The following is a 24,808-nucleotide window of genomic DNA, read 5'->3' as shown; positions in this document are numbered from 1 at the left end:
GAATCCCATGAGATCAGAGGAGGGAAATTGGGAACAATGTAAAAACACATTGTGAATTAATATGTTTGTTTATGGAATATTTGGTGTTAACAAAACTATTTTTCAGTATGTTGAAATACAGATAATTTATGTCCTGATAATGTTTGCTCAAGGGAAGGCACATTTGGGCTCAAATAATGTTACCTACAGTTAGCTCTGTGACCTTGGACAAGTCATGAAACTGTTCCTGTGCAATGCAATTCTAGCATCTACCTTACAGGATTGCTGGGTGCCTTAAATGATAGCTGATTGTGAAGGGCAAGTAAGAACTCTACTGCAACACAACTAACAAGTACGTTGTAGAACTGGGATCACCAACCCCAAACACAAAAGAGGAAAAATATTTTCTTTGTTTTTTTACGAGACCAACAAATAGTCTGAAAGAATGTGAGTCTCTTTGCTCTTTTCCTCAGCAGCCCTCAGTATTTCATGGTGATCATGCTCTCTCCCTGGCTGCAGTATCACTGTGAGCTTATGATACCAGGCTCTGGAATCTGCTTCTGGCCACCATCCAGAGATTGACTTTCGGCTTAAGCTGAATTGGGGTGGGATCATTAAGACAGTTGCTCTGATGTCTGTAGGGTGTCAGTGAATGTACAAGTGAAGCAAGATGAGTTCTTCCCTGGCCAAACTATGGCATAAGGGAGTTTTATTTCAGATAACCTTTTTGCCTTATTTTCTCCTTCCACAGGACAACTCCTTTTCAGGTACATAAGATCCTTGTCTTATATCTCCTCCCTGTGATCACCCAACCTTCATCCTCACATCAAAACTGCTCTCAAGAAAGCAGCTATTTAGACTTTGTGTTAAATCGAGTTAAGAGTTTTACCTTTCCCAGGTGTGTTTGCAATTTGAGGTTTTTATTGCAAGTTGTGGAACCCTGCTCCTGTTAAAGGGATTACAGACAATTCCAGAATTCTCTGGAAAAGGGCCCTTGGGAGCAGGGTCTTATAGGCATAATCCTGGAAGTGAGCCATGTCCTCATGCCTCATGGGCTAGCTCTCTGGGCCTGTCCCTACAGTCCTCAAGGCCAGTGTTTCCAAGAGCAGTCCTCATTTAAATATTCTACTCTGTGTATCAAACCATTTTCTTGATTTGCTGGGTTTGGTTTGGGAAACATAATTATGTCTGGTGTATAGCAGACACTTAATTCTCGTTTTAATGGAGTTGTTCATTGGCAATACATATAGGCAGCAGACCCAAGTATCTTTATCTGTTGGTGCTAAGTTGGCTCTCTATCCTTCCTGGGGTATCAGGGACTCCTGACCCTGTTTAAGTCTCCATGACTAGAGCATTGTACCTTGCTAAGCATATTCATAGCAAGCTCAACCCCCTGTAGCAATATTATCTATCTATCTATCTATCTATCTAAAATCTATTCAACTATCCATTATAAAGAAAATGGAGAGAACAGAAGGCTTTCACACATTTTCTTTACACAGGTCGAGATTTTGGATAGCTCTTCCTACCATGTCCCTTCAAGAGGCTGGGCTTAATAACATTTAGGACAAAATGAGAAACCCCACCTCTTTCCACAATGCTGCATGGTAGAAAGGTCTCTTGAGATTTGCTCTTGCAGGCTGCTAGCATTTCGTTTTGATGTTATTGCTGCTGTTCTGGGTTTTAAATGAAAATTTTTATTGAAATGAAAATTTTTATTGTGTTTGTGGACTGGCTTTTAGCAAAGGCTGCAGTTTAAGAAAGTCTAATAAATGAATGAGAGATGTGTATAAAGAGAATTAAAACTGAAACCTGGTCAACTCACACTTGCACAGCATTTCATAAAACACGAGAGAATCTGATGTTGTTTTGGAAAGTGACGTGCCTGACAAACTGGAGAACTAGATTGGGCCTCTCTTTCAGAACTATTACAAACCACAAAAGTCTGTACTTTCTGTGTTAGTTTGGTGAGTATTTGATGCTCTCCTCCTGTCAAGTGGATCAGTATTGTTGTCGTAATGGGGTCTGCATGTTTCAGAGCACTGCCCGATGATACAAAGAACAAAGAAAATGAAGAAAGTGATGTTCTACCTAGAAAACCTAGCCTCGTATAACTGTCTCCTTCCTCTTGCAAATAAGTGATGAAATCTTATCTGCAAGAGTTCTCTGTTTATAAATGTATGACTAGGCCTAAATATCTAAGCCTGTGTGTAAAATATTTCCAATGAGCAATAGAGCTCGTTTCGTGAACTGTACCCCTTCCTCCCACCTCTGGTTGTGATGCCTTAGGGCCTTTCCATAAAAGATGATCTTATGCAATCCAGCTTGGTGGTTTTCACATGCTTTAAAAATGCATTCTCTTTTGGTGTGATGGGGCCAGGAGCACCATAGGATTGTGTGGGCCTATCCCTCCCTTCCAAATGTCCAAAGACAAAATGGAAAATAATTATGAAATGTGCTGGTGCTGGTCATTTCCTTGTTGGCTCTCAGACCTATTCCTTGCCCTTCTCAGGCTCTGCTCTGCATAGTCAGCCTCCGCCAAAGAGAGGTAGTGAGCGCAGGAAATTGGACGGTGGGAGGAAGGGAGAGACTTGGGTATTCTGCATTCTTTCTTTCTCAGGTAGCAACTCCGGCAGTGTTTCCAGCTCCCAAACAGCCCCACTCTTTGTGGCCCTGGCTGCCCCCTGGCAGGCTTGTCTAAACCCAGCTGTCTCCAGGCTGCCCCAGGCTCTGGGATCTGGTAGTACCACCTCCTGCCTCCTTCCTCCCATTTGTAGTAAAAAAAAAAACAAAACAAAAAAAACAAAAACATTATTTTCTGATTATACATATTGCATGATTATTGTAAAAAAAAAAAAAAAAGAAAACAAAGCTATAAAAAGAAATATGTTGAATTACCTGAAATCCCACTATCCAGCAATAACCATAATCAACATATCAGTGTGTTTCCTTCCTGTATTTTTCTGCTATAAATACGTATAAACTGGGAATGTTTTTGGAAACATCTACTAGATGCTATTAGTGGCTTCTCGGGGCTATAATTTGTGGAGGAGCTTCTGAGATAAAAGCTTTGCTATCAGAACATCAGTCCAGTTCTCAGGATGATGGGCACAAATACCAAAATACGGCAAGTTGTGGATATGGCCCCCTGACCATGTACCAAAATACACACGTGCACACACATGTGTGTGAACATACCAGCACCCGCAAACCCAGTTGTCCTGAAGGCGCCTCCGGGGTAAACGTCTTTGGAAGAAGCCCCATCTGCATATTGCCCACTGCCGGTGGATACCGACTGGCTTCAAAGATTTCTTTCCAAAGGGAAGTAGGCTTGCGCAGCAGGTCCGGGAAACTCACGAACAAATGTGTTCCTTGAGTGGAGTAGCAGCCATAGCAAACCCTGTATGCGTGAAGTGCTTCTCTGACCATGAGCTGGAAGGTGTTCTGGCATTATCCACCTCATTGTCTTTTCATCCCTGTGAGGAAATGGGGAGACTGTTTTTATTCCTTCTTTGTAGATGAGGAACCTGGGACTAGCAAGGTAACCACAGGTCCAACATCGCCTGGTGCTTTCTAACTCTGAGAAGTTTATGACTTCTCAACTGCAGCCCTGGGCCCCAATCCCAGTGATTCTGATTCCATAGGGGCTGCTCTGGGGCCAAATAATCTGCATTTTCCCCAAGCCCCTCAAGGCGTTGATGAGTAGCTGGGCTTGGGAGCTGTTGCAGTGGGAACCTTGTTCTATCCACACTCATGTTTAAACTCATGTAGCGCGTGCTAAGAGCTAGTATTTGTGAAATTTTAGTGTTCTTTACAATGTCAGTCCTTTAATCTTAAGGTGGCTAAATTGGGGGTACTTGGTCCTTTCTTGGTTGTGATTGGTCTTCTTCCTGCTTCTGGTTTGCTGTATACGTGGTCTTCTATACTGTCGCCTCGCCTCATGTTTTGGAACCAGAATGTGGGCTCATACCTGTGATGACAGGGCGAGATCTAGGCAACACTGGGACAGGGTCAAAGCTCCTCCCTGGGTCCCTCCCTTCTACTTTCAGGCCCTGCTGGCTCTCCTGTCGTAAAATTTCCCACTGTGCCCCACACTGGCTGGTCCTCTCTGAGAGTGTGAATTGACTCCAACTGAAAAAAGGATACAGAATATCTGACTTTCCCTTTTCTTTAAAATTCTTTAGTCCCAGGCCTGATTTCCTCAGTGGCTGAGTGGTTAGCCATTCTGAATTAATCTGTTGGTGGAGGAAGAGTGGATGTAGGAGACATCTATTGCTGCAAATAAACTAACCCAATACTGAGTGGCTCAAAACCACAAACACGTATTATCTCACAGTTTCTTTGAGTCAAGAATTTGGGAAGAGTTTAGTTGGATGGTTCTGGCTTGGCTCTTTTATGACATTGCAGTCAATTATCATCTAAAGGACCAGTGTCCAGGATGGCTAGCTCATGTGGCTTTGACTGGAGCCTCAACTCCTCTCCTTTTCCACAGGACTGCCTGAGTGCCCTCATGGCATGGCAGCTGGCTTCCCTCAGAGTGGGTGATAGAGAAGAGGGTAACACAGTCAATGATACTGTAATAGTGATGTGACACGACAGGTGGTAGCTACACTTGTGGGAACATAGCATAATGTAAAAACTTGTCAAGTCACTGAGTTGTATACCTGACACTGTTACATTGTAGTCAACTATACTCAAATAATAATAATAATAATAATAATAATAATAAAACAACAACAAAGAAGAGGGTAAGGAAGAAGCCACACCTCCTTTTATGGCCTAATCTCAGAAGCCATAAAGTATCACTGCCACTTCTACCACATTCTTTAACTAGACACATCACTAAATACAGTCTGCACTTAAGCAAAGGGGGATTAGGTTGCACCTTTTGAAAGGAGGAAGATCAAAGAATTGATGGAGTATTTTAAAACTATCACAGTGGAGGAACGCCTGGGTGGCTCAGTCTGTTGAGAGACTGACTTTGGCTCAGGTCATGATCTCATGGTTCGTGGGTTCAAGCCCCGCATCAGGCTCTGTGCTGATGGCTCAGAGCCTGGAGCCTGCTTTGGATTCTGTGTCTCCCTCTCTTTCTGCCCCTCCCCCACTCTGTCTCTCTGTCTCAGAAATAAATAAACATTAAAAAAAAAATAGGGGCGCCTGGGTGGCTCAGTCGGTTGAGCATCTGACTTGGGCTCAGGTCACCATCTCGCGGTCTGTGAGTTCGAGCCCCGCGTCGGGCTCTGGGCTGATGGCTCAGAGCCCGGAGCCTGCTTCCGATTCTGTGTCTCCCTCTCTCTCTGCCCCTCCCCCGTTCATGCTCTGTCTCTCTCTGTCTCAAAAATAAATAAATGTTAAAAAAAAATTTAAAAAAAAATAAAACTATCACAGTGGGTAACCCTTTAATGTGCTAACGCTTCCAGATACCATATTTGCATATTAAAAAAGCTCCAAGCTGTTCAATGCTTAATAAATGCTAGAACTCCCTTCTTTGACCTACTGACTTTAAAGAGGGAACAATGGGCGCATTTCAGTCTTTGGTTGATTTTTTAATACCCTCCCCTGTTTGTGATGTGTACACACACACACACACACAGGCAATCACTTGCTAGTTCTGGATCTGGTCCACATCTGGTGAGTCATCTGACCTCTGTTGCAAGCAGAACTTTCTCTCCCACAGGGCCTTCCCCACCCCCATTCCCAGTCAGGCTCTGGTCTCTCTGGTTTCTGACTTTTATTTTGAATACCTCATCCCCATAACCCTATGCTTTGTCCTCAGTTTGGCCTTGAAGAAAGAGCAAGAATTGGAATGACATTTGTAAGAAGGAGGAAAATCTTTTCCTTCCGCCTATGTATTCAGGAGTTGTGATATCCCTATATCCTAGCAACAGTCTTAGAGGTGAGGCAATGCTTTGTGAGAATCAAAGCAAGTCTGACTGTAGAAGCGTGAGTATTGAAAAGGCCTTTGAAAGATGAAAAAACTGCCAATTATATGTCTTTGAATTGGATTCCATCCAAGCCCTCCCTGAAGGAATCCCATTTACCTGGAGTCTGAGCAGGGACAGGAAGGGAGGAAGGAAGCCTGGAACTCGGCATGGAGTGCCCTAGTGCATGAAGCAATTCCTCTTTACAAAGAATGATACCTGTTTCCCAAGTTAGGTTAGTGAAATGTGACGGACGGATAAACCGAAAATTATGGCTTTGTCATGCCTCATTCAGGACACCACGAGTTAAAGACTTGTAAATCACCTGCAAATATGCCATTAATCAATGGTAAAGAGGAGTAAGAATGCTTCCCTGTGTAGGTCAAATATGCAAAGGAAATTGCTCTGGGAGACTCATCTTCCAAACCTCCTCTCTGTATCTAGCCTGAGGAAGACATGCTTTTGTAAGCCTTTTGGAACGAAGACCTCATTATTATAAAAGATATAGAAACAGTGTAGCTGATCGTAAAGTGGCATGTTTTTATGTCTTCCTAGGGACATGGACAGAATCTGACTTGGTTTGTTATTTCATTTGGGTGTGTTTATGAGGGATGTTAATTAGGAGGAGCAGGTGGCACTGTGTAGATTTGATATATAAAGCATCCTTTTCTGAGTGGTTACTGAGTGCCAGGCATCATGGCAAGGCTTGTTACTTGCATTATTTTATTTAACCATTATAACAACCCAGAGAGATTGCTTATCATTAGCTCTATTTTTTTTTTTTTCTAGATGAAAAATTTGTTTCAGGAGGGTTAGGTAACTTGCCCATGGTCACACAGCCAGTGAGCAGCCAAACCAAACTTAAACTCAGATCTGGGGGCTTCCAGCGCTGTGTGAACTCTACTTTGCCGTATAGATATAAATGTTACTTGAAGTGAGGGGGTTACCAAAATCTCCCACTTCCTATGTGGCACAGTTTTAGGCTTTTCTGGAAAGCAGTGAAATGACTTCTTGACTTTTCTCAGCACCTTAATCTGTAAAATGGGCTAATGGCTAGATTGATGTGGGGATCAAATGAGATATGTTAAAGTATCTCTGAAGCTGCAAGGTACAATCTAAATACAAGGCATTATGCTCCCACTTCGTTTAACCTGCTTCAAGAGTGGTCAGATTAGCTAAAGGGCGTGTAGTAGCTTCTGGATGTGTCCAAAGCCGTTTATTAAAAATGAATATTTGCAGAGTTTAGGCGATAATGGGATTTCTACCTAGCGCTCTTGTGTGATTTCTTGAGAATTGGAGCATAATGGGTATCGGGGCTGATTGAAATTGTCACAGCAAAAATGGTAACATTGTTTGCATGAGTTCTATGCACTCACACTTCTGAAGTTGAGCTATGTGAGTAGTAAATCACCACCTTTATAGAAGATAAGCAGTTGCCCATTTTCGAATACTAAAATCTAAAAGAGGCAAAGGAAAACATGTTAAAACTATTACTTAGTGCAAAATGCAGGAATGACCCTGAGTTTCAAGTACAAAAGAAAAACAACCCGAGCTCTTCTCCATAGAAATTCAGGTGGGAAAGAGCCATATACAATGAAGTAATTGAATAAATAACATGAGATATTTATAAGATGAAATTTCTCTTCCTAGAGAGACGGTCCTGAATGCAAAATGTAACATATTTATCTTCTTGCTATTCACCATTGTCTCTTTTAAATAAGGTTGTCTAGTTCATTAATAATGAAGAAGACAGCAGAACACCATCATTCTTGAGACGATTGTACAAATTTATAATAATTCATCATTTCTAGGTGCTTACTTTCACACATTAGTTTTCTGGGCATCCAGAGCTGCAAAATGGAGGCTATCAAAATTGTTCTTACTTAATGGATTCAGAAACCCTGCAGTGCACAGAGATGAGCTTCCTGTGATGCAATACGTTGAAGAAGGGGTGGGTGAGAAAACTTGAGTTTAGGTTTATTTTGGTGTCCAACGTGCAAAATCCCCAGTCCACTGCCTCCTACCACATCATTTTGCAAAGGAGATACCTGAAGCCTGAATGGACACACTGGTGGGCTAAGGAGCTGTGGCTAGAACCCTGGCACTCTGTTTGTTACAGCTCACTTTTGTTCAGCCCTAGTGTGCCTCGTACTGCACACTACAAGCACAGCGTGGTGACACAGAGAGGCTGCTCTCCCGCCCTCTGCTTTGCTTTCTGGTCGGAGCTGGGGTATGCAGGGAATAGTGGGTGTGCGGAAGTCAGGACACAATGGGAGTCAGCCGTGTGAACGATTTCAAAACCCCTTAAGCATTTTTCCAGCCCACAACATTTGCATTGGCTCCACTCCCTGCCCACCTAATCATCTTATTCCCCACCAGACAACACGTACAAATGCCGGCAGCCATGGCCTCGATTTTCCCAAAGCCACCAGTTCCTGTAAAGCCAAGGGAGAGCAGGGAGAAAGGCTGAGTACTCTCAGCTTAGCTTCTTCTTGGAACTGGCCCAAGTTTCTTCTCTTTTCTCCAGATTGCTTGCAGTCTTTCTAGTCACCTGAGTTTATTTTCGAGGCTGGTGCGGATGGTGGAACACAGATACGCGGAGCTGTGTGCCCACGTGTAACTGCAGGGGCCAAGATGGTGATGTAAGATAGCTGGATGTTCCCAGAACCAGACAGATGGTTGTAAACAAAGTGCAGAGTGAGGCTGAGAGTGGCTCCCAGCAGGGAAAAGAAAGGTGCAGGTAAAGCACAGGACCAGCTGAATCTCTAATCTCATCTCTAATGCTCCTATTTTAATTCAATGCCATATCGTTTGCCCCTAGATAGGACTGGCTGCTTTGGGCTCGGAGCAACAAACATGTTCCAGACATTGTGCTAGGTGCTGGAAAAAACACTCAAGGATAAGACACGTTCCTTTATCCTCCAAAGGTCATCACCTTCCTCAGCATCACCTGGAGACTTGATAAAAATCCGGACACCTGAGCTTCACTCTGAACCTCGGAACCTGCTGAATCAGAATCTCTGGGGGTTAGGCTCAGGGATCCGCTATTAAAGCAAGCCTCCCAGGTTAATCTCTGTAAAATTTGAGAGAAGGCAAGTGAGAGAGTCCTGAATCAGAGGTGGAGGAACACTCGTGTGCCCTAGCTGGGAAAAAACCCTGATGGGCTCTTGATATCCATAGGGATAGAATCTTTTAACTTGGGAGTTTGCCGGGGCTTGTGGGTGATCGGCTGGGATTCTGTAGGTGTGAGGGACGAATAATAAGAACCACTTAGAAAATTTTCATTAACCTAAGTACGAAAATCAAGTTAAAGTCAGATCAAGAAATATTTACTGATACGTACTATGGTCACGGCGATTTGGGGGATGAAGACGTCCAAGGTAAGTTCCTGCCTTCCATTTAGCAGTGGACATAAGACTTACTGATGTAAGCCAAAGGATGAAAAAGAAGTAAAACTTTAGGGAGGTGAGAGTATGGAGAACGTCATCTTGTAACGGGTAGGGGTGTTTAAATGTGCCCCTGAGAATACTGAGGAATGATGTCAGCATCATCAAAGGTCGCTCCTTTTTGTCCCCTTTTTAACAACTAGTTAGGCATCCATCCACGAACAAAAGTGTTTCTGTGAGAGTTGTAGAATCCAGCACCGTTTACACAGGAGGACTCCTTGGAGGAGTCCTGCCCACCAGTGCCTCTGGTGATAGGCAGACACACCTCGGTCTGGGCTGTGGGACCAGCAGGAGTCAGCAAACCGGCCCCAATCCCTCTCTCTGCTGCAGCCGGGGAAAACCTGGCGCATGCCCATGGAGAGAGACTTTGTAGAAATCCAGCCTTCTGGAGGGGAGAATACAGCACTCGGCTGGAGAATCCCGGGAGAGAAGGTGAAGTGGGTTGAGGTGGATGAGGATACTCACCGATGGGGACATGGCTTTTTTTGGAAGGTTCATGGAATTCAATGAGTGCTCCTACAATTTCTATTAGTTAAAGATGAATGCTTTGACGTATGGGTATTAATCTCCTTTATCGTCAATGGGTTAGATGTTATTGCTCCTCCCACTTCCTAGATGAGAAAATTGAGGCACAGGGACATTAAGTCAGTTGCCCAACGTACAGCAAAGAAGCAGTAGATCCAGGGTCTGAACTCAACAGTCTGTTTCTGGAGCTTTGGCATTGTGTATGCAGTCTGTCTCCCCATTCAGGGAGCTGGCTGAAAGATGTGCACTGTCCACATGGCTGTGCTTTCTCTCCCTTCTAGGCTCCTGCAGAAAAAGCTCATGAGGGTATCCCCCGGAAGGGGAAGGGAGAGCTGTAACCCTTAGGAAAGTGTACCCTGTGAAGGAAAGGATGAGAGAAGCTAAGAAAGCTAGAATAAGTTGAGACTTTGACAGAGTCAACGAAGACAGCACAACACACTTCAGGTCACTTCTTCTCTTTCCAGGGGTGAAAGGCAACCTGTGACCTTTCTTGGCACTCAGGTGTGCCTTTGTATTGGAGCCAGTTAGCTCTCCTTCAGCTGCTCGTTTTTCTGCCGGTGTCAGCAGTTCAGGGCAGGAACGGAGAAGCGTGGTCAATTTTACTGAGGATCAAGGGTTGGCAATGGGGGTTATGTAGCCGGAAAAGGTAAACCGTTTGAGGAAACCTAGGGCTCTAGCAAGAACACAGCTGTAATGCCTGATCTTGACGTTGGATATGGAGAAAAGTGAAGCTGGTCGACTAAGATGGTTGGGAGACCCGCACGGATGGTTGTCAGATGGAGGACAGACAGCATCAGAAAGGCAGACTTGGAAGCTGGGAGGTACTGGCCACAGCAAGGCTTGTGAATGACCAAAGTGGTCCAAGGGAATGCTCGGAGCTTATCGGTGAGGAATTGAAAGATGAAGGTGTTGAAGGAATCATTACGTGAATGCTGAGGTCACAGAGTATGTTGGCAGTGTTGGAGCAACCTGGTGTAGAGGACTTTTGGAAGTGTCCTTGAGTGGGTGGAAGGCAGTATGATCTGAGTGAGATGTTCTAAATTACACCAGATCTCGTACAAAACAAGCTGTGACCTGAGACACCACTGATTAGGGAAGTGTTTATAGAAGAGGTGATCCTTGCACTGAGTCTGAAACCAGGAGAGATTCTTGATGGGCTGGCGGAAGAAGAGGGCTAGCTATAGAGTGATGGGAGCAGAACTGAGGAGGCAAAGCATGAGACAAGTTACAGGGGGCTGCTTAGAACTTACTTCACTATAGAATAGTTGCGTTTTATAATTATCAGTTGTGCAAATGTGTATATTGCTTATTAATATAAGTTGCATTGGGACTTGCTTTAATAGTATAGCCTCTTGGCCCTGGTCACCTTTGAAAGGCAGTGCAAACAAACACTGTAGCTGCAGAAAGAGGCCAGTTTTTTAGAAAATTTCCCCCTGAAGTTCTAAGACTGGCAAATATATTACTACATGGCAATAGGGAAATGTTTGCAGATCTTTGTCTCTCCCTTATTGCCAGTATATTCATTTTTATTCTTTCGAGAGAGAGAGAGACTTTTTTTTTGAAATTTAGTGATCCAGAAAATTAAATTTTCTGTTCTGATCAATAACTTTGAACAAACACCTCTATCCCAGAACCTACTGGGGGCATTCTGGCATAAATTGGGTTTGGGCATCTGTAGGTATGTTAGACATGTCTTCTCAGAATATGTCTTGAAATCTTTATGCTAATATTTTGGAGGTTTGGTGAAAATTGAGCTGTATTTAAATGTTTTTTAATGTTTATTTTTGAGAGAGAGATCAAGCACGAGCAGGGGAGGGTCAGGGAGAGAGGGAGACATAGAATCCGAAGGAGGCTCCAGTCTCTGATCTGTCTGCACAGAGCCCGACATGGGGCTCGAACCCATGAACCACAAGATCATGACCTGATCTGAAGTCAGACCCTTAACAGACAGCCACCCAGGCACCCAGAGCTGTATTTAAATGGAGACAGAGAGTGCGCTTGTGAGAGCATGCACGTCTGGACATGACACTCCCGCCCTTTGTCCTAGAGCTGGCACTGGTCCTGCTCAAAGCTACTGTTGCTTGAGATGCTGATGGGTGAAATAATTATACCAGATATTATACCAGTTACTGCATCCAGAAAAACTGGGTCCTGGTGTTCTGTGATGTGTGGGTTAGAAAGTTGACTTAGAGAACTTGCTTTAAAAGAGTCTTTTGAAACGAAATGAAAAGACTTTAATATTTTGGAGAGAAAGGAAAAGGTGACTTTTGTATGCTTCTTAGTGCATATGTGCAGCTTTGAATGGATTTATTATAGAACTCAAGAACAGAAGATTAAGAAATTAAGGATCATGATGCTTAAAATAGATACCACATTTTTTTTTTCTCACTTTAAGCAAAGCAATCTGCTAGGCAGGTGAGATTTCTGAAATGATAACAATAAAATATCCAGAAGCCTCGGAGGCTATTCCTCTACCAGTAATATTTCCAAATGGACTTTTGATGAATATTTTAACTGTTATTGTAGTTAGAGATAAGCAGAACTAGAGAAAACTAGCTCCTGCTGCCCATCAGGCTGGCCAAAGTACACTAAGCATAAAGAACTGCGATGCATTTAAAGATGTTCTTAATCTCCTACAAAATCAAATCGGTGCCCAATTCTCTTTCTTTATCAGATTACAGATGTGTCTTTTGTTGTTAACATTGGTGACGGCTAGGAAGGAAAAAAAATAATCACCCTGGGTATTTTTTACAAGCTGTATAATTGTGTTTCTCCTCTCATCAGATAATTTTCTTCTTCCATTTGCCATTACTGCCATTAAACCATAAACAGAGACAGGGGGTTCAGCCTCGCTAGGGTCCCAGTGAGACCAGTATGCACAGTTGAAAAAGTGTAATCACGACTATAAGTATACTGCGTCTGAAATTGATCCTTAGTAAATGCAGATACTCCGTTTCTCAGGAGCAGGTAGCCTGTTACCTCCTGGAAGTCCCGTGGTACTCTGTTTCCATGTCTCTGCCTAGGATTGTATTTACATCCATTTCTTGTCTTCCATATCGTCTCGTCTATTCCTTAAAGGCAACAGCTTTCTGTGTTCTTCAACATCTTCAGCTGAACCTTTCTATTAGCAACAGCTAATAAATGCTACTTTAATGAATGGAAGATACAGATATAAGGAGAAAGTCATGTTTGTTTGTTTTTAAAAACTACATGTTTTTATTTGAGGGATATGAAAACCCCACTGTCTCTAAATGTATCGTCTCTGACTTGAAGTTTCTTCATTTCATTGTCACTTTCTTGGGGTTAATTAAAAAAAAGAAACCCAAAAGTTTCTGTGAAATCAAAAGTCTTACCTGGGAATAGCGCCTTGCAGGCATGGGACACAGGTAGGTGTGTTTTGAATGGGAAAGGCTGGTGGGAAGGAGGTAAAGTTGGAGCGCAGCTGGTGGAGACAGTCCTACGTGAGGGGATCTGGGGGGAAGAGGCTGCTGAGAGAAGGTCAGATAGTGTCAAAAGAGGTATATTTTGCATGTTTCTTAAGATTCTCAGTTTAAGAGATGGGCAATTAGAAAATCTTGCCTGTTAGGAGTTGCAATGCAGTCTGGGCCTGCCCACAGAATTGCCATCTCCCAACACAGACCCCTAGTGTATACACCCACGTCTGTGTGCCCCTCAGTGACTGCTCTCAGCAGAACTGCAGGTGGCTGTCGTCAGGCGGGGTGAGCTATAACCTGTGAGGACATCCATCCTTTCCAGATCAGCAAGACTTGATTCTGCACATAGGAGGAATTTCTAAAAAGCATTCACTTCCTTTAAAATCCTCCAAAAGACTTTAGCAGGATGTAAATCCAGATAGTGATCCTGAGGGACCATAACAATGCTAGAACTTTCCAAGAGGAAGGAAACTCTGGCAACAGTCACAGGCAATGTGTCCCAAGACACTTCCCGCTGCATCCTTCATGACCCCCTCCCAGTACTTCTCCCTTGCCTTTCTTCAGAGCCCTTTATACACAGTTAGCAAGGGACTCCGATATAAAGGGTTGTCGGTTATTGCTTCTGGTTTTGCCCTTCGGAATCCCTACCTAACTGGGAAGGTCTGGGGTCACACAAAGTCGATGTTGTTAGATAGCATGTTCAAGGACAGACATGTCAATCAAAGATACAGTAGCCTTTGGCCAATAAATAATATTTTTATGAGTTCCGATACAAGGTAGGGTTTTCTTTGAGTATAGAAATCAAAAACTGGTCTAAAAATAGCACCATTCCCTGTGATAGTGGAAATGGGAGGAACAGTCAAGAAGGTGGACCAGAGAGGGTGGGAGGCCCTGGGTACTGAGCCTGTATTTCAGGGCCTGCAAACATTTCCATTACTGAGACCTCCCTCAGGTGACTGTAACTAAATGTAAATTAAACATTTACCCTCTGAATTGAGAGTTATCACCTGGAAACTTATCTTGATGGTATTTTGCAGCTTTTTTGAAGAAGGAGAAGGATGTACTCCCCTCCCCAGCCATGTTAAAATTAGAAAAGAAACATAGAATGCCTACTTCATTTGGCTATTTTTGAGAGACCTCTGAAATAAGATAATGTAATGTGGGTTTGGAAGCAAAACTTTTTCTATTTCCACAGCTCCCTTTTATTTTTAAATACTGTCTTAATTTACATCTTCTTCTTTGCCTTCCAGAATGTGTGTGTGCTTGTGTGTATAAAATATATTATTCTTTATATCAATCCTCTCTCCACCTCCTCGCAGACCAAACATTTGTTCCTATCTGCAAGGCAGTGTGCTTTGGGTTCAGAAAAACAAAGAATAATAAAATATTCTCTGTCCTTAATAGCAAATTTCTTTTCTGTTGGAGAAACATTTAGTTTGTTTCTTTTTCTTTTTTAAAATTAAGGTAGAATTGATAGATAACCTTATGTAAGTTTCAGCTTGATTGTAATTCGACACCTGTATGTGCTGCAAAGTAACCACTAGAAGTCTAGTTACAATTCATCATCATACAATTGACCCTCTTCACCTGTTTGGTGCCTCCCCTCCGACTCCCTTCGCCTCTGATAACCATCAGTTTGTCCTCTGTAGCTATGAGTTTATTTTTGTGTTGTTTTGTTTGTTCATTTGTTGTATTTTTTTAATCCACATATGAGTAAAATCAAATGATATTGGTCTTCCTCCAGCTAACTTATTTTACTTAGCATAATACCCACAAGTTCTATCCATGTTGATGCAAATAGCAAGATTTCATTCTTCTTTATGGCTGAGAAGTATTCCATTGCATACATGAAGCACATCTTCTTTATCCACTCATCTATAGATGGACACTTAGGTGGTTTTCATATCTTGGCTATTGTAAATAATGCTGCAATAAACATACAGGTACATACCTCTTTTTGAATTAATGTTTTTATATTCTTTAGATAAGTACCCAGGAGTGGAATAGCTGGATGATAAGGTAGTTCTATTCTTAATATTTGGGGAAACTCAAAACTGTATTCCATAGTGGTTGCTCCAATTTATATTCCCTCCAACAGTATGTTCTTTTTGCTACACGTCCTCTTCAACACTTATTTCTTGCTTTTTGACAGCAGCCATTCTATCAGGTGTGAGGTCATATCTCATTTTAGTTTTGATTTGCATTTCCATAATAAATGTTTTTTTTTAGTGTTTATTTATTTATTTAGGGAAGACAGAGAGAGAGGGATGGGTGAAGGGAAAGAGTGGAAGAATCCCAAGCAGGCTCCATGCTCAGCACAGAGCCCAACGTCGGGCTCAGTCATGACCCTGAGATCATGACCTGAGCTGAAATCAAGAGTGGATACTCAACCAACTGAGCCACCCAGGTGCCTCTGGATTTCCCTAATAATTAGTGATGTTGAACATCTTTTCATGTGCCTGTTGGCTATCTGCATAAGACATTGGAAAAATGTCTATACAGATTCTCTGCCGATTCATAGCTTATAATTTTCTGTCCATATATAATATATATAGTTGTTTATTTTCTTATTGTTGACTTCTATGAGTTCTTATATATTTTGGATACTAACCTCTTATTGGATACGTGATTGGCAGATATCTTCTCTTATTCAGTAGGTTATCTTTTCATTTTGATGGTTTTCTTTGCTGTGTGAAGCTTTTTAGTTTCATGTGGCCCATTTGTTTGTTTTTGCTTTTCCCTTGCTTTTGGAAATAGATCCACAAACTCATTGCTAAGACCGATGTCAAGGAGCTAACTACCTAAATTTTCTTCTAGGAATTTTATAGTTTCAGGTCTTACATTCAAGTCTTTTATCCAGTTTGAGTTAATTTCTGTGTATGGTGTAAGAGAGGGGTCTAGTTTTATTCTTCTGCTTGTAGCTGTCCAGTTTTCCCAGCACCATTTTGAAGAGTCTGTCCTTTCTCTGTTGTATGTGCTTGGCTCATTTGTTGCAAATTAATTGTTACTATGTGTATAGGTTTATTTCTGGGCTCTCATTTCTGTTCTATTGATCTATGTATCTGTTTTTTTATGCCAATACCACACTGTTTTGATTACTATAGTAATCTTTGCTGCGGTGCAGTTTGAAACCAGGTAGTGTAACTACCTCCAGCTTTGTTTTTCTTTCTCAAGATTGCCTTGGTTATTCGGAAATGATGCTCAACATCACTCATCATCAGGAAATAGAAATAAAAGCCACACTGAGATACCACCTCACTCCAGTCAGAGTAGCTAAAAGGAACAAATCAGGAGACTACAGATGCTGGCGGAGAGGTGGAGAAATGGGAACCCTCTTGCACTGTTGGTGGGAATGCAAACTTGGTGCAGCTGATCTGGAAAACAATGTGAAGGTTCCTCAAAAGATTAAAAATAGAACTATCCTATGACCCAGCAATAGCACTGCTAGGAATTTACCCAAGGGATACAGGAGTGCTGTTGCATAGGGGCACATGTACCCCAATGTTTATAGCAGCACTTTCAACAATAGCCAAATTATGGAAAGAACCTAAATGTCTAGCAACTAATGAATGGATAAAGAAGTTGTGGTTTCTATACACAATGCACTACTACTTGGCAATGCGGAAGAATAAAATCTGGCCATTTGCAGCAACGTGGATAGAACTGGAAGGTATTATGCTAAGTGAAATAAGTCAGTCAGAGAGAGACAGATACTATATGTTTTCACTCATAGGTGGATCTGGAGAAACTTAACAGAAGACCATGGGGGAGGGGAAGGGAAAAGTTACAGAGAGGGAGGGAAGCAAACTGTAAGAGACTCTTAAATACAGAGAACAAACTGTGGGTTGATGCGGGGTAGGGGAGGGGAGAAAGTGGGTGATGGGCATTGAGGAGGGCACTTGTTGGGATGAGCACTTGGTGTTGTATGGAAACCAATTTGACAATAAAGTATATTGAAAAGATTAAGTTTTAAGTAGAAAAAAATAAAGGCATGGTTCAAGTAAAAAATAAAAAAATAAGAAAACAGAATCTTTTGTGTTTTTTTTAATAAATTTTAGAATTATTTGTTGTAGTTCTGTGAAAAATGCCACTGGTATTTTAACAGGGATTGCATTTAATCTGTAGACTTCTTTGGGTAATATCTACATTTTAACAATATTAATCCTTCTAGTCCATGAGTGTGGAATATCTCTCCATTTATTTGTGACATCTTCAATTTTTTTCATCAGTGTCTCATAGTGTTCAGTTTATAGGTCTTTCACCTTTTTGGTTAAATTTATTCCTAGGTATTTTATTCTTTTTAATGCAATTTTCTTAATTTTTCTGATAGTTTGTTGTTAGTGTATAGAAATGCCACAGATTTCTGTATATTTATCTTGTATCCTGCAACTTTAGGTTTGTTGTTCTTGTTGTTCTTGTTGGTGTTTTTGGTAGAGATATTAGGGTTTTATACATATAATATGGCATCTGCAAGTATATGGCAGTTTTGCTTCTTCCTTTTCAATTTGGAATAATTTTATTTTTCTTACCTTATTGCCGTGGCTAGGATTTCCAATAATATGTTGAATAAAGGAGGCAAGAGTGGACATTCTTGCTTTGTTCTTGATATTAGAGGAAAAACTTTCAACTTTTTAGCATTAAGTATGATATTAGCTGTGGGTTTGTCATAAATGGCCTTTATTATGTTGAGGAACATTCTCTCTATACCCACTTTATTGAGAGTTTTTAATTATAAATGGATGTTGAATTTTGTCAAATGCTTTTTCTGAATCTATTGAGTTGATCATATGATTTTATTTTTTATTTTGTTAATATGTTGCATTATGTTGATTGATTTGTGGATGGTGAACCATCTTTGCATACCTGAAATGAATCCCACTTTCCCACTTGCTTATGCTATATGATCCTTTTAATGTATTGTTGAATTCAGTTAGCTAATATTTTGTTGAGGATATTTGCATCTATATTCATTAAGGATATTGGCATGTAATTTTCTTTATTTTTTGTGGTAACCTTGTCTGATTTTGGTATCAGGGTAATACTAGCCTTGTAAAATAAGATGGGAACATTCCCTTCTCTTCAATTTTTGGAAGTTTGAAGATAGTTATTAAATCTGAATGTTTGGTAGAATTCACCAGTTACATGGTCTGGTCCTGGACTTTTGTTTTTTTGGGAGATTTTTGACTATTGATTCAATATCTTTACTAGAAATTGGTCTATTCAGATTTTCTATTTCTTCATGATTCAGTCTTGGATGGTTGTGTATTTCCAGGAATTTATCCATTTCTTCTAGGTTGTCTAATTTGTTGGTTCATAGTAGTTTCTTATGATGCATTATATTTCTCTGGTATCAGTTGTAACTTTACCTCTTTTCTTTCATATTTTGTTTACTTGATCCTTCTCTTCTTTTTTCTTGGTTAGTCTAGCTAAAGCTTTGTCAATTAGGTTTATCTTTTTAAAGAAATGTTTCTTAGTTTCATTGATCTTTTCTATTACCTTTTCAGTCCCTATCTTATTTATTTCTATTCTGATCTTTATTGTTTCCTTCCATCTACTAACTTCAAGTTTCATTTGTTCTTCTATTTCTAGCTTCTTCAAGTGTAAAGTTTGATTGTTTATTTGAGATTTCTTGTTTCTTGAGGTAGGCCTGTATTGCTATGAACTCCCCTTTTAGAACTGCTTTTGCTGCAGTTTGATGTGATATTTTTTGTTTTCATTTGCTCTAGATATTTTTTAAATTTATCCTTTGATTTCTTCAATGACTTATTGGTTGTTCAGTAGCATGTTGTTTAATTTTCACATTTTTGTGGCCTTTCCAGTTTTCTTCATATAATTAATTTCTAGTTTCATACCACTGTGGTCAGGAAAGATGCTTGATATACTTTCAGAGTTCTTGAGACTTGTTTTGTGGCATGATGTGATCTATCCTGGAGAATATTCTGCACGTATTTGCAAGAATGTGTGTTCTGTTGCTTTTGGATACAATGTTTTGTGTATATCTGTTAAATTCATCTGATCTATAGTGTCATTTAAGGCCAATGTTTTCTTATTATTTTTCTGTATATCCACTGATGTAAATGGGCTGTTAAAGTCCCCTACTATTATTGTATTACCATCAGTTTTTAGTTCTGTTAATATTTGCTTTATATATTTTGGTGTTTCTATGTTGGGTGCATAGATACTTATAAATTTTATATCTTCTTTCTGATTGGCCCCTTTATCATTAGGTAATACCCTTCTTTGTCTTTTATTAGTCTGTTTTAAAGTCAATTTTTTTGGACATGAGTATAGATATACCAGCTTTCTTTCTTTTTTTTTTTTTTAACATTTGCTTGGAATATTTTTCTCCATCCCTTCCCTTTCAACTGTATGTGTCATTATTTCTGAAGTGAGTCTTGAAGGCAGTGTATGAATGCGTCTTTTTTTTTTTTTTTTAATCTATTAAGCCACTCTGTGTCTTGGAAAATTTAGTCCATTTACATGTAAAGTAATTATTGATAGGTATGTACTTATTGCCTACTTGTTATTTGTTTTCTGGCTGTTTTTCTAGTTCTTCCCTGTTCCTTTCTTCTCTTTCTCCCTTTCCTTGTAACTTAATGGCTTTCTCTACTGTTGTGTTTAGATTTTCTCTGTTTCTTTTGTGTATTTACTATGAGTATGACTATGCTTTGTGGTTACTGTGAGGTTCATGTATAATATTTTAAGTATATAACAGAAAGTTTTAAGTTGATAGAAACTTAAATTTAAATACACTCCAAAATTTGACATTTTTACTCCCTCCTAAACCACATTTTATATTTTTGATGTCAGATTTCACATCTTATTTTCTGCATTCCTTACCTAATTATTGAAGTTTTAGTTAATTTTGTTATAATTATTTTTTTAACCTTTATATTACATTTGCTTCAAAAGTGATTGATCCACTACCTTTTTTATATATTTACCTTTTCCAGTCAGATTTTTACCTTCATGTGTTTACTTGTTATTAATTAATTAATTTCTCTTCAGTCTGAAGAAATCAGTTTACAATTTCTTATAACGCTGGTTTAATGGTGCTGAACTATAGTTTTTGTGATTTTTGAGAAACTATCCCCTTTTAAATTCTGAATGATAACCTTGCCATGTAGAAAATTTGTGGTTGGAAGCATTTTCCTTTCAGGATGTTAATCTTAAAAAGGCAGTTATTTTTCCAACAAAAGTGGATTTAATAGGAAATAGCAAAGAATTGTAATCTGGGACAAGGAAGCTACTGTAAAAGCATTGGCAAGTCCAGAGAACAAAAGAGAGTTATTTTTTTTGTTTTTTTGTTTTTTTTTTTTTTTAGAAAACAAAGAAGGAAGTAAAGAGGGCTATTATAAACTCGGAGTTTAAAGTATAATGGCTTTTTAAGTAAAGTTTTTATTTTAATTCAGTCAGTTAACACACACATACAGTATTATATCAGCTTCAAGTGTACACTATAGTGATTCAACAATTTCATACATCATCTGGTGCTCATCATGACAACTGCACTGCTTAATCCTCATCACCTATTTAACACAACCCCCTATTATTCCCTCCTCTCCGGTAACCATCAGTTTATTCTCTTAATTAAGAGTTTGTTTCTTGGTTTGTCTATTTGGCTAAGTTGTGACAGTCTGTCATTGTGTAAGCTGTTCCTTCCTCCCACTGGGATAGTGAAGTAGTAGCTAAAGCAGTATGGACTTGAAAGATGTATCTCTAACTGTTGTGCTTGCAATTCGGATGTTGTTGCACAGGGCTCAGGTGTGCTATCCCTCCCTACCTGGGCCAGGTGTTCGAGGGGTGTTGCCTATGTGAGCTTTGTGTGCCTGCTTGCTGCCATGGGGCCACAGCTGTGGTGCTGGCATGGGTGAGGCTGTCATTTGGCCCAGCCACTGTGCACTGTTATGGCATGGGGTGGATCCTTGGCAAGGTGGATCTTCTCATAATAGCAAGCTAGAAGAAGAGTTCCAAAATGGTGCCCACCAGCACTGGCACCAGCAAGTTAGAATGAGATCGTAAAAATGGCCCCCGTTAGTGTCTCTGTCCCTGGAAGGCGTCTCAACAAGTTCCTGCCTCTCTGGCAGACATATCAAGATTAGTGTGTGTCCTTCACATATGGTCTAGACATTTTTCAATCTGCTGCTTTTGTGCTGGGGCCTGGGGTGAGTGAATCTGTGTGTGAGCCCCTTAAGAGGGGATTCTTGTTCCCTACAGTTCTACGGTTTTCCTGGACATCCTCATTGGGTTTCAAAGGCAGATGTTTTGGTGTCTTGTCTCCTATGTAGGATCTAGGTGTTGGGATGCTTGATGTGGAGCATAGACCCTTCACATCTCAGGAAAAACCCCATATTTTTCAGATCCTTCCCAGCTGTGGATCACAGAGCCTGGTGTGTCTTTGTGTGTGTGTGTGTGTGTGTGTGGTGTGTGTGTGTGTATGTGTGTTTTCGTGGGACTGTGTCTCTGCTTCTCCTACCTGTTGTGATGCTGAGCTTTTATCCTTTCTTGTGGAGGCTGTGTTCATAGATTTTCAGGTCTTTTTCAGAGGAAATTGTTCCATATGTAGTTGTGAATTTGTTGTGTCTGTGGGAGGAGGTGAGTTCAGGATCTTCCTACGCCACCATCTTGAACAACCCCTCTGACTGTTTTATTTTTCTATGTTAAATTTTAACCTCATTGAAAGTAAAAGCTGGCGCTATAGTCATAAATGTACTTAACAAAAACAAAACACAACACAGTCTCATAAAAAACTTATGTCTTCAAAAATGGTGACTTTCTTTGATATCATTATTTTTTTTTCTTCAACATTCCTTCTGTTAAGCCTGACTAAACTCCAGAAGACATCCTACACTAAGGTGTGATAGGCAATATAATGATATCTCAAAGATGTCCACATTATAATCCTTGGGACCTGTAAATATGCTACCTTACTTGACAAAGGGGAATTAAGGTTGTTAATCAGCTAACCTTATAATAAGGACCTTATTCTGTTTTATTGAGTGGTCCCTCGTGATCACAAACGTCTTTAGGAGCAAAAGAGGGAGGCAAAAGAGAAGGTCAGAGAGATGTGACATGAGGACATAACCCTCCATTGCTGGCTTTGAAGATGAAGGAAGGGGCCACAAACCAAGGAATATGAGTGGTCTTCAGAAGCTAGAAAAGGCAAGGAAATGGATTCTCCCTTACAACTTCCAGAGAGGAATATAGCTCTGTCAACATGTTGATTTTAGTGCAGTGAGACCCATTTTGGACCTATGACTTCCAGAAGAGTAAGGTCATAGTTTTTTATTGTTTTCAGTCACTAACCTTGTGGTAATACATTGCAGCAATAGAAAACTAATACATAAGGTAAACATGAAATGGTTCACCCCAATAGATAAACTCCCTTTCTGGCTGATTGGATCCCTCAAATTGCCTGAATTTCCTGAAGGCATATTCATTAACCCTCATTCATATCCTCTCCATTTCAAACTGTATGCCATGGACTTTTTAAAAATTTTCCTGTATCTCCTATTTTCTTCTCTAAAATTACCCAAGTTTCATTGTTTAGGGTTTCTTTCTACAGATGAGAACATCTCTAATAATAACTATCAAAGTTGATGTTTTAGAAATGGGAAAATTATGTTCTATATGGTCCATATCAGTCAGGATCCAATATGAAGATACACACCATGTAGTTGTTTGAACAAGGAAAGTTACATATAAAGAGTTATTAGCTATAGCAAGAGGATTGGAGTTTTGAGGAATTAGAAAACTAAAATGCTAGAGAATATAGAAAAAACACATATAAGGAGCATGAACTACCTGGGGCTTAGCTAGAGCACCAGAGGAAAAGTGCCCCCAGGGCTGAGATCCAGATCTTGCTGGAGGGCATGGCTGTGACTCATTGGATATTTGTTGTGGTACCTTGCTGGTATAACTTGCTGAAAATCTGTCCTTTGGAATGTTACAGAAGCCTAACTTCTGGAATGCCAAGGAAAGCCTCACAGGAAGGTGTCTTTCTGGAGACTTTCTGCTGTGAAACCACCCAGGGAGGGTGCTGGGGTAAGCTGTCGGCCATTGACTGATGCTGGCCTTTCTGCACATAGGATCTGGATGCTGGAGAAGCTGTTTATACTGCAGGGTCTGCGTGTTGGAGAAGCCATGCATGCTGGATCTGAAATCAGGAAGGAAGCTCCCTTCCTCACACAGTGTCTCTCCAGCACTTTCTGCTGACAGAGCTTAACATCATGCCTGCTGACAGAGGAAAATATTCACAGGGCTCATCTTCATTTACAGAGCAGTCAGTGAGGGGTAAATTTGGAATTGAGAGGCAATAACTTGATAACTGGCAAATGGTCCCAAAGGGCCTACAACATAGGACAATGGTTCTCAAAGTGTGATCTGTGAATCTCTGGGTTCCCTGAGATCCTTTCAGGGCACGTGTGAGGTCAAAACTATTTTTTTTTTGATAATATTAAATTATTTTTTTGCCTATTAACTGTGTGGGCACTTGTGGTGCAAAAACAATGGTAGTAAAACTGCTGGCACTTTAGCCAAAAATAAAGCAGTGCACCAAACTGTACTAATAGTCATTGTATTCTTTATTACCATTCATGTGATGTATAAATAACTTCTTTTAAAAATCTCCTTGATGCAACAGTAGAAATGATTAACTTTGTGTATCCAAGGTTTGAAATTTCATATATATTTTTTTAAATATTCTGCGTGATGGAATGGGAAGAATGCATAAAGTAATTCTTCTGTGTATCCAGTTACAACAATTGCTCTGAGGAAAAAGCAATTGTACAGTTGTTTTAGTCGCGAACTGTATTGGCTACTTTTTATCATAGGATGATATTTTAATTTGAAAGAATGATAACCTATGGTGATGCAGACTTGGGTATTTGGTACACATTTTCTTAAAATGAACAAAATGAACCTATCAATCCACAGAAACCTGAGCATGTGTTGCCAATGATAAAATTCAAGCTTTCAAGTGGAAATTTGAATTTTGGAAAACTTAAATCTCCCATCATGAGCTTGACAGCTTCCTAATCCTTAAAGATTCCTCTGACAAGATTAGTAGCAATATCACTAATACGACTTTTTGATATTCTATAATGAAATGTGTCAACATTTAGAAGATCTGATAACCTAGTGAATTAGTATTTTCTAGATAACCAATGCATGCTGTCACAAAATCATTCATGGATCAAAGATCCATTTAAAGCGTTAAGATAGATCAATGGATTTTAATGCAGCAGAAGACAAAATGGTCATTGATACTATTTCAGATTCCATGTTGCAGCTAACCTGTAAGACACTATCATGAATTGAGTTTTGGGTACTAGGCTAAGTGAAATTAGTCAGTCAGAGAAAGACAAAAATCATAAGACTTCACTCATATGAGGACTTTAAGAGACAAAACAGATGAACATAAGGGAAGGGAAACAAAAATAATATAAAATCAGGGAGGGGGACAAAACAGAAGAGACTCATAAATATGGAGAATAAACTGAGG

General features: G+C 40.2%; 1 long non-coding RNA gene across 2 annotated transcripts in view; it reads left to right on the top strand.

Annotated features, from left to right (window-relative positions):
• Positions 1–23,256: 23,256 nt before the first annotated feature.
• Positions 23,257–24,808, top strand: part of LOC123598903 — an 87,381-nt gene continuing 85,829 nt past the window's right edge. For both annotated transcript variants that reach the window (XR_006712871.1, XR_006712872.1), the window contains exon 1: positions 23,257–23,349. This is a non-coding gene — a long non-coding RNA (uncharacterized LOC123598903). The remainder of the gene's footprint in view (positions 23,350–24,808) is intronic.

The sequence above is a fragment of the Leopardus geoffroyi genome, chromosome C1, assembly GCF_018350155.1.
Source record: "Leopardus geoffroyi isolate Oge1 chromosome C1, O.geoffroyi_Oge1_pat1.0, whole genome shotgun sequence".
Lineage (NCBI taxonomy): Eukaryota > Metazoa > Chordata > Mammalia > Carnivora > Felidae > Leopardus > Leopardus geoffroyi.
This window is presented reverse-complemented; position numbering and strand designations above follow the sequence as displayed.